Source organism: Nyctereutes procyonoides, unplaced genomic scaffold (assembly GCF_905146905.1).
Source record: "Nyctereutes procyonoides isolate TBG_1078 unplaced genomic scaffold, NYPRO_anot_genome, whole genome shotgun sequence".
NCBI lineage: Eukaryota > Metazoa > Chordata > Mammalia > Carnivora > Canidae > Nyctereutes > Nyctereutes procyonoides.
Genome location: NW_026575046.1, coordinates 39,377,217 through 39,392,554, shown reverse-complemented (window position 1 = coordinate 39,392,554; position 15,338 = coordinate 39,377,217). Strand labels below are relative to the sequence as shown.

Genomic DNA, 15,338 nt, shown 5'->3' with positions numbered 1-15,338 from the left:
AATTCAGCGCTCCTCCAAATAGTTTTCCATTATATGTTAATGTTTTGTTGTACAGGTAATAGATAGATTGTCCTTATAAGAATTTTAATTTGCTTCCAAGGCTACAGTTTACTTATTGTATTATTTACAATATTAGGCACCTCTTGTCACCTTGAGATAATTTGTCAGTCACTTAGTGAAAAACTTCTAGCCACTTTTAATTTATATTTATACTCAGGAATTATATTCATTTATATAAATAAATAAACCCTCTAAATATATAGGATTTTTCATATAAATGTTACCAATCCATACATATTGTCCTGGAATTTTATTTTAATTTAACACAGGGTCTTGGAGATTATTCTGTATTCATACAGATTCTTTTCTTTAGCTGTTGTATGGTATAATATTACATGAAATTTTTTAATAGGAAGAATTTAAATGCTTAGAATTAAGGTAATGAATAAATATTTTCTACTACTTTTCAGACCAAGATGGACTCATCTCTCTAAATGGCATTTCTGAAAAAAAAAAATGTCAAGGTAAAATATCAAACATAATGATTTACTTCCCTGTGGTATATTCTCAATGATAATGAATTAATTCAGGGTCCTAGGTTTAAACAATTTTTTTCTTTTATAATGTAGTCATGAGAATAATCAAAAGAAATGCAGTGAATTTTGCAAAACTTCAATTTCCTCATTGGTAGAATGGCTGTGCTATTGGATCTCTGCCTTCATGGCATTATTGAGAAGAATCATTGGAATAGTAGATATGAAACTGAGAAGTTATTAGAGATTACACCAATATGACTAGGAGAAGCAGGGGCTTGTTTTTTACTCTTTATCAAGTGACTAGTTAAGCTACTGCTGCGTTCCAAACCATCTCCAAACTCAGTAGCTTAAATACATTTATTTCTCATGCATCTGTATCTTGTCTGGGGTTAGGGAGCTCTAACCTGGCTCAGCTGAGGTGGATTTCTTTTATGTAATTCTCACTCTCTTAAACCAACAAGGTAGCTAATACATGTTTTTCTCATGCTGATGGCAAGCATGTAAAGTGAATGAAAACATGCAAGGTCTTTTGAGCCTTAGGCATAGTACATATACCCTGCCCTTCTGTCTTTTTCTGTTGGACAAAGAAATCCCATAATAAAAATGATGCAAGGGGTGCCTGGGTGGTTCAGCGGTTGAACGTCTGCCTTCAGCTCAAGGCAGGATCCCAGGGTCCTGGGATGGAGTCCAATGTTGGGGCTCCCTGCATAGAGCCTGCTTCTTCCTCTGCCTCTGTCTCTGCCTCTGTGTCTCTCATGAATAAATAAAATCTTTAAAAAACAATGATGTCAAGAGTTAGATAAGTGGGAAGAATTGCAAAATCACGTGTAAAAGTTTGAGTACAGGGAAGGGGGCCAAATGTGCAATCTACCACATACCAGGTTGGTTTTTCTTTGTATTTCAGTGTCTTCAGACTCCAATCACATCTTAACATATGTATGGATTTTTTTTATATGCATAGATTGAAACACTTAGTTTTTTTTTTAAGATTTTCTTTATTTATTCATGAGAGACACACACACACAGAGAGAGAGACAGAGACACAGGTAGAGGGAGAGCAGACTCCATGCAAGGAGCCTGATGTGGGACTCCATCTCAGGTCCCAGGATCAGGCCCTGAGCCGAAGGCAGATGTGCAACCGCTGAGCCACCCAGGCATCTCAATACACTTAGTATTTTAGCCTGTTTTGAAAAGAATTTCAATACCATAAAGATGACCACAAAATAAACATATATCAATATTTATAATATGATTTTATATAACATCTGTCATTTTGTATAGCATTTGTGGTATATTACTTGAAAAATTATTCATCGATTAGAAAATCATAGAGTGGTAGATTATAATGTAAATGTTCTATTTGATGGATTATTCACACCTAATTCTTGACCACAATTCAGCATCATCCTGGGCTATAACTTAGAAAATCATGAAGAAGAAATAGTTAATAAAATCATCATACTATTCCAGACATGAGCTGTCTCAAATGCTAGATTGTCATTAGTTCTATCAAGACACCAGATCTTCTCTTCAAATAAGTTACATTTCTAGAGGGGAAAAAATATGCCTGTCAGCAAAGTTTCTTTGTGAAAATACAGACAAAATGAAGAATATGATGATAATTTGGTTCATAATTTATCTCCTCGAGTGACAGTAGGACAGGGAATTTTTTCCAGATGCAAAATGGTTGGAGTAGATATCTTTTTCTCTTCTCAGAACACATTCTAATTAAAATAGCTGAAAATAATTTCTTTCTGATAAGAATAATGAGAACATAAGATAATCCTTTTCAATATAGTACTCTTCCGCCTTTCTATGTTTAGGTAATATACATTAATATCTCACATGCTACATGATTTGGGATACTTAGAAATAACCCATGGAATATACTGTTCTGATTAGAATCTGGAAACTGAAACATTCTATTACCAGATCATACTTAGCCTTACATCCTACTAGGCACACTCTAGGCATGCAGGTATGAACCCTACAGAGAAAAACTGAGTTAAGATGGTTTCAGGATTGGTTTCCTAGAACCTAGACCAACTTTTTTAGTGGTAGGTATAAGAGAACTGTTTTATGCTGGTGCTCCGGCAACCTTGTACAATATAATGCACATAGGCAAGGCTCAACCACAACATAAGCCTTATCAGAATGCCTGTGAGCTTCTAGCCTCAGATAAAGATAAACTGTTTTGTGTGGAGCTGCTGCAAAACAATTTGTCACTTAATTCCTTATCTTGAGAGATGCTTTCATGGGGCAGTTTCTCATCTCTGTAATACCAATAGGATAGGGTGCTTTCTGTCCTGTCCCCTCATAGGTTATAGCTGCAGAGTATGAAATTGTTTAATTGCAGTGTGTAATTGGCTCCTCAGAAACAAGGTGCCCCATAACTCATTTGCATGTTATCTGGTCTCTTTTGTTTCGGTGTCATCCTGTGACATGGGGAGCTCCATCACTGCTAATCTTATTTTTGCTTATTTTTACTTATTTACAAGCAATAAATTGTGAATCTATCTAGGCTTATATTTTCTTTACTATTTCAATTTGTCAGCTTTATTGAAAAATTTGTCCCCAACCTTGGGCTGGTAGTCATAATGCTCTTTTAGAAGAATGACAACTAGAGTCCATTGCATTCATTGGTCAGGTATGCTACTGTGGTAGGTAGAAGTGGATTTAGTTGCTGAAGTGTTGAGTAACAACGGAGAAAACTAGTTCTGAAAAATGATCCCTGATATGACTGATGAGTTGTATCGGTATTTAGAATTAGAGATAAAGTAGGGAGAAGACTGAAGTAAATGAGAGTGTGTGGTGGTTATTGCCCATTCTTCTGCACCACTGGCAAATCAATGGCACTTTCCTCCAACTAGTGGTTGTCAAAAGATGAAATACTTCCTGGAGTATTCCAAAGCAATTAGTTATTTAGAGAATTACTCTCTGCTCTTGCAAACACAAAAGGAGAGAAATTAGAGATCAATTTGGGCAAAAGCCTAGTGAGACTCTTAGAAATGTGACTCATCTGGTTAGCAGCGTGGAACCACACTAAGTTTGCTGGATAAGAAGAGATGGAATTCTCTTAGTTGATTAATGACCAGCCCTGTCCCAAGCTACTCTGGCCACAACTGCCTTGCTCAGTGACATGGACACAAAGGAAGAACCTGTCAAGACAGATCAGGACATATTGGAATGAGTTTTCACTTACAAATGAAACAGTGGTCTGCCCAAGATGTGATTTCATTCTGTGATAAGCACCCATGGAAACCTGTAGGAGGAGCTATGGCCTCATTAGAACCACTGGAGCTCCACCAGAGACTAATAATAGAGATCACGAACATCTAGAAAATGATAGTCACCTAATAGGTACTGTCCCTTACTTTCAAGGGACATACAGTCTGAAGACCTGGGAAGTAACAAAAAAGAAAATCCCTAGCTAGATTTGCCATTCCCTGTGGGCAAATAGAAGGCAAGTGGGACAATCTCAAACCCCCTTTGCTGACATATGTGCTATTCAGACCAGTGTTGACCTGAAAAAAAAAAATTTTGAGAAAACTCTGATTGGACAGTAAGCTGATTAACTTTATGGGTGGATCCTTCTGTGGCAGTACACAATAAGTAACTAATAATACTGACCATATTGTGGCATTTAGACATGTTAAGGATATGTAGTCTGTTCTTGATTATAGGAAATATTCTCAATGGGGAAATAACCTAACAAGAGCAGGGATTCCTTTGAGACATAACTAGGAGCCCATAAGTTCCCCTGCCTAGTCATGTGGTTATTGTGAAGTAGTAGAGGATAACTAGAGGGATATGAGAGGCAGGAAATCATGGCATTGACCAGGGTATTAGAGGAGGAAGAGCCACCTAAAGAAACATTATCAACTTATATTAGCCTTGTGTGAACAGTGAAAACTAGTACTTGCTATTTCTCTGTGGATTACTGGAGTAAAATCGCTGTGGTAGTAATCCCTCTTATTATTGCAGTTCTAGATAGAACAATCTAAGTCCTTTGTACAGATTAAAGATATTGTACATGGTGGTGGGCATTCCTAATGCCTCCTTAAGCACCCAGTGCATCTAAAGGATCATAATCAATTTGCCTTTCATGGCTTGTGTTATGACATAATTTTACTGTGTTCCCTCAAGGCCATCTACTCCCTATGATTTATTTTCAGAAATTAAGCAGAAATGTAGAAAAGACAAGGATCCTATCAGAAGTGCCCTGGTACCATTATATTGGCAGCATTATTGGAAGGGTTAAAGACAAAGTCTAGGCTGCCATTAGCTGAAATGTATCAATATTGGAGTAACTAGGTCTGGAAGATTAATCCCGACAAGTTAGAGGAACTAGTCACTTAAGTGAATTTCTTGGACCCATATGGGCTAATGCTCACAGGAAAATTCCTGAATCAGTTCAAGATTGAAATTAGGCTTAAATATTGCAGCAAACCAAAAGAAGCATCAGTACATCTAATAGGCCTATTTCTATTGGAATTAGTTTATACTTCACATGAAGTATGGGAGATACTCAGTTATGTAAGAACACTGAATAGAAAGCCACCTTTGAGAGGGGATATGGGCAACAAAAGGCCTTAGAATCTATCCACCAAGCTGCACACACTCCAATACGCCTTTGAGATATAAATGTCAGTGACTGACAATTATGCAGATTGAAGTGTATGTTGAAAATTGTTGCCACCAAGGCCATGGTGCCCTCAGTTTTTAGACACAACATTTGCCTTATTCTGCCGGCTGGTATATCTCACTTGAGTCATAATTACTGGTTCGTTACTAGGTGTTGGCAGGTTCTGAGTCAGTAAGCAACAGCAGATTTATGCCTTGACACCCCTATCCTGGGATGGATCACAATGAAAGCACTAACAAGAAAGGGTACTGCCCAATAAGCGTCTATTATTAAATAAAAACAGTTTGTCCAAGAAAGACATAAAGCAAAGATTAAGTGGAGCTTTATAGATACACAAAAATGTGGCCAGTTATTCTCAGATGTGATCATCTCAAATGGGGGATCAATACCAGTATCTTTGCCCTCTGTGCCTTCCTCCTGCATTTGTATGACTCTCTCCCATATCCCTCCCAGATGAGCAATTTCTTGACCCTGTCTGCCTTTCCTTGTGGCCAGGACTTGTCTCTGACACTCCTACCACCCGCATTGAAGTGAATCTCTCCTCTGTCCTATTATCTCAGGGTACTATATTCTTTGCTCCCTGGTGAGTTGACTTAATTCATGGCAATTTTCTTGGTAATGCATGTTAACCATTCTAATCTGTTGCCCCATCTGTCAAGTTTGTACCTCATTAAGGCCCTTAGTACTAAACTAAAGTACTAATGTGGTAAATTTTAGACCTAGTTACAAAATAGTAAAAAAAAAAAATTTTCTCCCATCCACAGAGGGATAGAGGGATACCTACCTATTTCCTATAATGGAAATAATGCCTATTTTCCATTATATAGCTATATGTGAAGTAAGAAGGAGGAAAAAAAAAAACAGGACATGTTATAGAGAAAAGCCCTGGGTAGAATTTTATTCAGAGGGAAGGGGAGGAGTATGGTTTTCAAAGGTAAAGTCAATACTGTGTTGTTGCTTTGACTTGCTTTTAGAAATAGTATTAGGAGAACGAGAGGGAAGGAGAGAAAATGGTGTCCACGGATTACAGTACCTACAGCCAAGCTGCAGCCCAGCAGGGCTACAGTGCATACACCGTCCAAAAAACTCAAGGATATACACAGACCACCCAGGCATATGGGCAGCAGAGTTATGGAACCTATGGCCAGCCCACTGATGTCAGCTATACCCAGGCTCAGACCACTGCGACCTATGGGCAGACCGCCTATGCAACTTCTTATGGACAGCCTCCCGCTGGTTATACTACTCCAACTGCCCCCCAGGCATACAGTCAGCCTGTCCAGGGGTACGGCACTGGTACTTATGATACCACCACTGCTACGGTCACTACCACCCAGGCCTCCTATGCAGCTCAGTCTGCATATGGCACTCAGCCTGCTTACCCAGCCTATGGGCAGCAGCCAGCAGCCACCACACCTGCAAGACCACAGGATGGTAACAAACCCGCTGAGACTAGTCAACCTAAATCTAGCACAGGGGGTTACAACCAGCCCAGCCTAGGATATGGACAGAGTAACTACAGTTATCCCCAGGTACCTGGGAGCTACCCCATGCAGCCAGTCACAGCACCACCATCTTATCCTCCTACCAGCTACTCCTCTACACAGCCAACTAGTTATGATCAGGCAGTTACTCTCAGCAGAACACCTATGGGCAGCCGAGCAGCTATGGACAGCAGAGTAGCTATGGTCAACAAAGCAGCTATGGGCAGCAGCCACCCACTAGTTATCCCCCCCAAACTGGATCCTACAGCCAAGCTCCAAGTCAATATAGCCAACAGAGCAGCAGCTACGGGCAGCAGAGTTCATTCCGACAGGACCACCCCAGTAGCATGGGTGTTTATGGGCAGGAATCTGGAGGATTTTCCGGACCAGGAGAGAATCAGAGCATGAGTGGCCCTGATAACCGGGGGAAGGGGAAGAGGGGGATTTGATCCTGGAGGCATGAGCAGAGGTGGGCGGGGAGGAGGACGAGGTGGAATGGGCAGTGCTGGAGAGAGAGGTGGCTTCAATAAGCCTGGTGGACCCATGGATGAAGGACCAGATCTTGATCTAGGCCCACCTGTAGATCCAGATGAAGACTCTGACAACAGTGCAATTTATGTGCAAGGCTTAAATGACAATGTGACTCTAGATGATCTGGCTGACTTCTTTAAGCAGTGTGGAGCTGTTAAGATGAACAAGAGAACCGGACAACCCATGATCCATATCTACTTGGACAAGGAAACAGGAAAGCCCAAAGGTGATGCTACAGTATCCTATGAAGACCCACCAACTGCCAAGGCTGCTGTGGAGTGGTTTGATGGGAAATATTTTCAAGGAAGCAAACTTAAGGCTTCTCTTGCTCGGAAGAAACCTCCAATGAACAGCATGCGGGGTGATATGCCTCCCCGTGAGGGCAGAGGGATGCCACCGCCACTCTGTGGAGGTCCAGGGGGCCCAGGAGGTCCTGGGGGTCCCATGGGTCGCATGGGAGGCCGTGGAGGAGACAGAGGTGGCTTTCCCCCAAGAGGACCCCGGGGTTCCCGAGGGAACCCATCTGGAGGAGGAAACGTCCAGCACCGAGCTGGGGACTGGCAGTGCCCCAATCCGGGGTGTGGAAACCAGAACTTCGCCTGGAGAACAGGATGTAACCAGTGTAAGGCCCCGAAGCCTGAAGGCTTCCTTCCACCACCCTTCCCGCTCCCGGGTGGTGACCGTGGCAGAGGCGGCCCTGGTGGCATGCGGGGAGGAAGAGGTGGCCTCATGGACCGCGGTGGTCCCGGTGGGATGTTCAGAGGTGGCCGCGGTGGAGACAGAGGGGGTTTTCGTGGTGGCCGGGGCATGGACCGAGGGGGCTTTGGCGGAGGAAGACGAGGCGGTTCTGGTGGACCCCTGGACCTTTGATGGAACAGATGGGAGGAAGAAGAGGCGGGGGTGGAGGACCTGGAAAAATGGATAAAGGCGAGCACGGTCAGGAGCGCAGAGACCCCGGGGAGACCCCGCAGAGCTGCATTGACTACCAGATTTATTTTTTAAACCAGAAAATGTTTTAAATTTATAATTCCATATTTATAATGTTGGCCACATTATGATTATTCCTTGTCTGTACTTTAGTATTTTTCACCATTTGTGAAGAAACATTAAAACAAGTTAAATGGTAAAATATATATATATATATATATAGTATTAGTACATATTCAATAACACTGAAAGAAAGCATGATGTTTTAATGATCATTAAAAGAAGCCAGAGCATGCTTTTAAAAAGAAATCTGAAAATGAAATAAAACGAACTGAGAAAGACTCACTCAGAAATGACTAAAGAAAGAATTGGAGAAGGAAGGGTTAGGATGCCTTGGGACAGAGCAATTTAGAATAATGCATACATGTACTCAGGTGGAGAGTGAGGTCTCTGGCTAAATATTAGGCCTTCAGACACTGGTTACAAAACTGCCATCACAGGGAGTCCTTCTTTGACTAGAGCTCTAGGACAGACCCCCCCTCTCTTCTCCTCTTGTGGCAACCTTCATTTTCTTTCATAAGGTTCCCATAGTTTGAAATTATATATCTACTTGTCTGATTATAACTGCAGTGTCCATCTTTCCCATTTGATTGGATGCTCCTTGAAAATAGGAACCATGTTTTGTGGATCTAGCATGCTGCCAATAAATACAGTGAGCATTCATTCAATGCATAGCTGTTAATGATTAAATGGGGGCTGGATCACCAGAATTCTGGCCTTAGTCCACTGCTTGGGATAGAGAGAAATCATTTGGATTATCAGTGGTGTTTGCATCATTGCCAATGTTCATTTGCCCCTTAATCATCTCAATCAGTGGTCCTGATGTAGAACAAATTTAACCCTGTCCCCATGGAACATTTTGAAATATCTGTAGACACTTTTTGCTGTCACAAATGGAGGCAGAAAGTTGCACAATATATGACATTGTGTTCATCTGTGTGTGTACATGTGTACACACACACCTGCACACATACACACACTGCAGTCTACAATGAATATATATGACCTTTTAAAATGCAGAATGTGAAAAGTAATAGTAGTCACTTCTAGGAGTTATACCACATATTAATTAAATACAGGTTAAAGAACTACCCAACTGTTTACCACTATATCAGTCTTGTGGTGCTATTATGTAGGCACAGCCTTTTTGTAAGGGCAAGCTTTAATTATACTTTAATATGAAGCATTTATCACTACTTATAAAGTATAAGGTTAGTATATAAACTCTACAAATAATAGTTTTTTAGTTACAGAATTTAGTAGTAATTTCAGTAGTTATCATAGATGAAATGGTAGTATAATATCTTAACGGTGCCAGGACACCTGGGTGATTCAGTGGTTAAGCGTCTGCCTTGGGCTCAGGGTGTAATCTTGGGGTCCCGGGATTGAGTCCCACATCAGGTTCCTTGCATGGAGCCTGCTTCTCCCTCTGCCTATGTCTCTCCCTCTCTCTCTGTGTCTCTCATGAATAAATAAATAAAATCTTTAAAAAAATACATATATACACACACACACACACATATATATATATATATATATATATATATATATATATATATATATATATGTATATATCTAACAATGCCTAAGGGAGCCACTGGCATGGACAATTAATTGGAGAAAGTAGTAGTTGTACCACTGCTAGTAGTAATACTAATAACTCATATTCACTGAATGTTTATTGTGTATGCCACAGTTTGAGTTCTAAAAAGCAACTCTGAGATAGAGGTTAGCAGTCCAAATATCAATTGGAATCAGTATTTATGGAAGGGCAGAAGGCAGTTTGGGGTGGAGAAAAAAGTTGAATGCCTCAGCCAACTTAGGAGCCTCCCTAGCACTGGGGTGGCCTTTGGGATTTGGCCCTAAATTGCCAGAAGGGATTGGGCCTATAGATTCCATGTTGATCTATCACTGATGCAGACTGTCCTACGGGACGCATGACCTTGGATGAGCCGTCTGCTTCAACTGAGGTAATCTCCTAAAGTCTGGAAGCACTGCCAGCTGTTTTCAGCCAGCAATTCAGGGAATAAATTCATTCTTTTATCTTGAAAATGCTCCTCAGAGAATCCACCACATTGCACAAGGAACTGGCTTGACACCTAATGTGCATTTTCTTAAGTTTTCACAGTACACCAAGAGGTTGGTGTTATTATCCCAACTATACAGATGACATAATTAGAGCCTAGAGAGTTCATAACTTTCTCAGGAAAAAAAGCACGATTCACTTTTATAAATAAATAAATAATGTTTGTTTGTTTCTTTCTTTCTTATTTATCTTTGTATATATGTAAGTCTGGAAAGAAATGAGTTAAAGCAGTGATGGATGTTAGGGTATAGATATGTGTTCCTATTTACCCAAATAACCTAAGTATATTTATTACTCTTGTCTCCTTCACTCTCAAGACTGTCCAGTTTAGATAATATAATAAAAGGTCACCCAAGGTAGGGCCAAAACTAAAGGTACCAGAGTGCAATACACTGAAGCTAAATGGCAAGGTAGTGTCAGAAGCCTAGGCCAGAAGAGGATTCAAGGAGCCTGAGAGTAGAAATTGAGAGAATAGGCTAAGGGTTTTTAAGGTCAAATCCCCTCAACCAGAAACATCAGCATAGCCTGGGAACTTGTTAGAAATGCAAATTAGGTATAGATTTAAACAACCTGGTACAGGGGTACCTCTCCACAACATACAGTTTCAAGGAAGCTTTCATGTAATTCTGATGCTTGTGCCAGTTTAAGAATCACGGATAAATTCATAGACTGATTTGGTCAAGATGTTTATAACTACTTTTTTTATTTTGAAATATTTTTAACTGTAGTCAAGAAGGACTAGTTTCCCAGCAAATAGAGGAGAAATTCCAGGAAGAAATGCTGGTTTTAAAGCTAAAAATTTTCCACAGTGCTGTGACTCACCGGGTCTAATGGTTCTTCACAGTTTTTTCTTCTTATTTCAGATAGGAGCTTTGTATTAACGTTGAGAGTCAGGTGTGTGGCCTCCAGAAGCCTAGTTTCTGGTGAAGCCTGCCTGTCTATCTCTCTCATTATATAATGGATATGTATAATAGAAAGATCAATATATATGTATAATATACACATATATATCCTTTGAATTGGGTAAGATCGAGTGTCCATCTCTATTTTCTTTATGAAATATCTCTGTGATCGTCTGTGGATCCACTGGAAACTGATGTGCCCAGGAAGAAACAAAAACCAGAGAGATATCATTTTAGCTCCTGATCTCAAAGCCAGAAAGAAAAGTAGACTTATCACAGCAGAAAAGAATGCATTTAATATATGTATTAATATTAATATATATTAATTAATATATTACATATTTATATACATATATAATAAATATATATATTTTTTAAATGTAGTTAGATGTTAGAATGTTAAAATATATATATTTTAAATGCATTCTTTATCCTATTCTATATATATACTTTAAATATATGTATGTATTATATATATTTACATATTTATGTATACATGTATTACATATATATATTTCTATCTCAAGATGTGAAAACATTCACAGTAAAAACTCCTATTTTAATGAGATCTTACAAACATTATATATGGATTGATCAGGAATGATATCAATGATATCATTGATATATGGATTGATTGTCCCAGAAAGCCCAATATTTTCTGGGAGCTAAAAAACTGTCTAGATAGGAGTCATACTATTACCATTCCTATTTTTCGGCTGTATAGCACTACACAGTTTATAGAGAACTTTGCATATATGATTTTATCTCAGCTTCATGAAAGACCTGTGGGAGAGGTAAAATAGGTATTAATCCTCTCTCTCTCTCTCTCTCTCTCTCTCTCTCTATATATATATATATATATATATATATATATATATAGGCATGCATCTGTCATTATATAATTGTACCACATAGTTTCACTGCCTTAAAAGTCCTCTGTGATCTGCTTATTCATCCCTCTCTCCCTATCCCTTCACCCCTTGTAACTATTGATTATTTTATGGTCTCCGTGGTTTTGTCTTTCCAGAATGTCATATTATTGCAATCATTCAGAGTGTAGCCTTTTCAGATTGGCTTCTTTCACTTGATAATTTGCACTTAAATCCCTTCAACGTCTTTTTTTTTTTTACTTGATAGCTCATTTTTTCAGCACTGAATAATATTTCATTGTCTGGTTGTACTACAGTTTATTTATCCATTCATCTACTGAAGAGCATCTTCATTTCTTACAAGTTTTGGCAATAAAAAAAACAAGTTTTGGCAATTATAGATAAGGCTGCTATAAACGTCTATATGAAGGTTTAGTATGGACATAAGTTTTCATCTATTTGGGATAAATACCAAGGAGCATGATAACTAATCATACGATAACATATGTTTAATTTTGTAAGAAACCTCCATACTCTCTTCCAAAGTAACTGTACTATCTTACATCCCTATAAATATGGAATGAAAGTTCCTGTTGCTCTACTTTTTAGACAGCATTTGGTGTTGTCAGTGTTCTGGATTTTAGACATTCTAACAGGCATGTAGTAGTATCTCATTGTTAATTCTCATTTCCCTGATGGCATATGATGTAAAGCATTTTTCATATGCTTATTTGCCATCTGTAAATCATTGGTAAGTTATCTGCTAAGGCCTTTCACCCATTTTTTAATTGGGTTGTTTTCATATTACTGAGTTTTAAGAATTCTTTGTATATTTTGGATATAGTCCTTTATCAGATTTATCTTTTGCAAGCATTTTCTCCCAGTCTGTGGCTTATCTTACTATTTTCTTGATAACTAAGATTTCAAAAAACATTCTACTGACTAGTGTCAAAATCAAAACGTTGGCCTGGAGTTCGTAGTTACATTGCCTCAGCAAAGATTTTTCTGAGCACCTACTATATGTGGTGGCACGCTTGTAGACTTTAAGGATCAGACTGAACAAGACAGCTTCTATCATTCATTCAGCATCAGCCATCAGGTCTCTATGTAGAGTATCATTGGGTTTTCTATGTAGAGTATCATAGCCATCAGGTCTCAATTGCCCTCACCATCTCACTGAATTCCTAGAAATTTCAAAACTATTTTGAAATAAAATCTGTTACATCCTCCCTCCATTTCCTTTACCCTTGCATTTTAGGAAAATAGTCTTAAGAGAGAAAAGAGGTACTATTTCTATTAACTAGGGAATATGAACATCAGATGATAGCAGGAATTGTGAAAGAATCACTTTTTTTCTGAATACAGGTGAAATTATGTTTACTTGCTTATTTTATTACAAAAGCAATGTATATTCCTCCTGAAAAACACAATTAGTACAAAATCAACTTTTATATATAATCACATCAAAATGATAATAATTATAAGGTGATTTCCAACCAGTATCTCTGTGTCTTCTTCATTCTTAGTGTGTGTGTCTGTGTTACATATATGTAAGCATATATGTAGATAAGTTATTCTTATGAATCCTTGTATTCACATAACATTTCACATTTTAAATTTTGGCTTAAATAATCTCCAATTACTCAGTAAACAGAGGGACTATGAAGCTGTTAGGGGGAGAGAGTGCATCTTAAGTATTTTCCATGTCTATCATAGTGTCTAACATGTAGCATGGATCTAATAATTGTTGAAAGTCTTATTGTACTTTATGTGGAGTAAAATGATTCAAAGAGAAAAAAAGGCTTATTAAGTTATAGGGTTCTCAAAAAATTTGGGATCAAGAGCTACTATAATGGCAGTACAATTTCCTCTTCTGTAAGAAGATACCTAACTCATGGAAAGGCAAACTGTTCTCTTGGAAAATGGATTAGTGGAGAGAATGACCAGACACTGAAGACCAGAGTGCAGTTGTCCTTTGAGCCTGGCTTTCCTTTGTACTTGTGAAAACCACAGTGTCATTTTACCTACAGCCAATCAAAGGCCAGGTCCTGCTGGAAGTAAAAAAAGATGACAGATGGACCACACCACTGAGTCTGCAAAAAGTGCGGCTTTTGGAAAACTATGCTTTTTGTTACTTCAGTGTTATCTTCAGACAGTATTGACCGGAGAAACTTTGACTTTTTAATGTTTTCTTGACAAAAAGACTATTTCAGAAACCATCTCAATGCTACTTGCTCAGTCAGTCATCCGCACTAGGCAGAAATTCTGTCAGAACTTGTCACTTTTATTTAAGCAAGGCCCTGACATAGAGCAACTTTATTCTAATCATACTCACATTCAGTTTGACAGCTTAAGATATCTTTGTCCATTGTACATGCTCAGATAGATGATTTATCACCAAACACTTCTCTTTTGGTAACTCTGATAGATAGAGTCTCACCTTCTTTTAAGCCCAATTTCTGAGAAGCAAAAAAGCCTATATTAAAAATATAACAGTTTTCCAGTTCTCTATAGATAGTGTGAGAAGTCATATTATAGAAACAAACACAATTTAGTTGTTAGGAAAGGAGGGGAAGCCAATGCAAAGTAGTATTAAAATAGAATACTCATAGGGAATTGAATCCTGAACGTTTTGATTTTCTCCATGGAAATCCCTTTTTTTCCAAATGAAAAGATGACTTCCATCCAGTTAGTTTTGTGGGAGTTTGCAAAACATCTTAAATGAATCTTTAATGTTATATTGATAATGGCATGAAAACGGAATCATCTAACCACATTTAACACACTAACCTTAAAAGATTAAAGGTCAGAGAAGTAAGCTGAATAACCTGCTTAATTGGTGCTGTATGAAAAACTGTCATAGTAATACTATTAGCATTTCTTATTTCTTGAATATGTATTATGGCTTAAGCATTCTATTTGCTGTATATACATTATTTCATACAACCCTTACATAACCCCTGAGGCATTATTATCTCTATTTGCAGAAGAGAAGAATGAGCCTCATATTAGTCAAGCATCTCATTCAAAGTCATTGTAAAGAAATCATTTCAGGGAAATGGCCATCTATGAATTTTCTGCAATTAGGTGACTCCATACTATTTTTAAGAGATATGGGAGCAAAAAAAAAAAAAAAACAAACAAACAAACAAAAAAAGAGATATGGGAGCAGAAACTTGTACCTCATAGTGAGCTAGAGAACTGATGAGGGGGAAAATGATATAAATGGACTTTGACTGTCAGCTTTCTCAAAAAGTCACAAACTCTGTTGAGACTCTAAATAGATAGGAAGAGGGAA

At 38.4% G+C, this 15,338-nt stretch overlaps 1 pseudogene; it reads left to right on the top strand.

Moving 5' to 3' along the window:
* Positions 1-6,191: 6,191 nt before the first annotated feature.
* On the top strand, positions 6,192-14,236 carry LOC129509391 (RNA-binding protein EWS-like; annotated as a pseudogene).
* Positions 14,237-15,338: the final 1,102 nt, after the last annotated feature.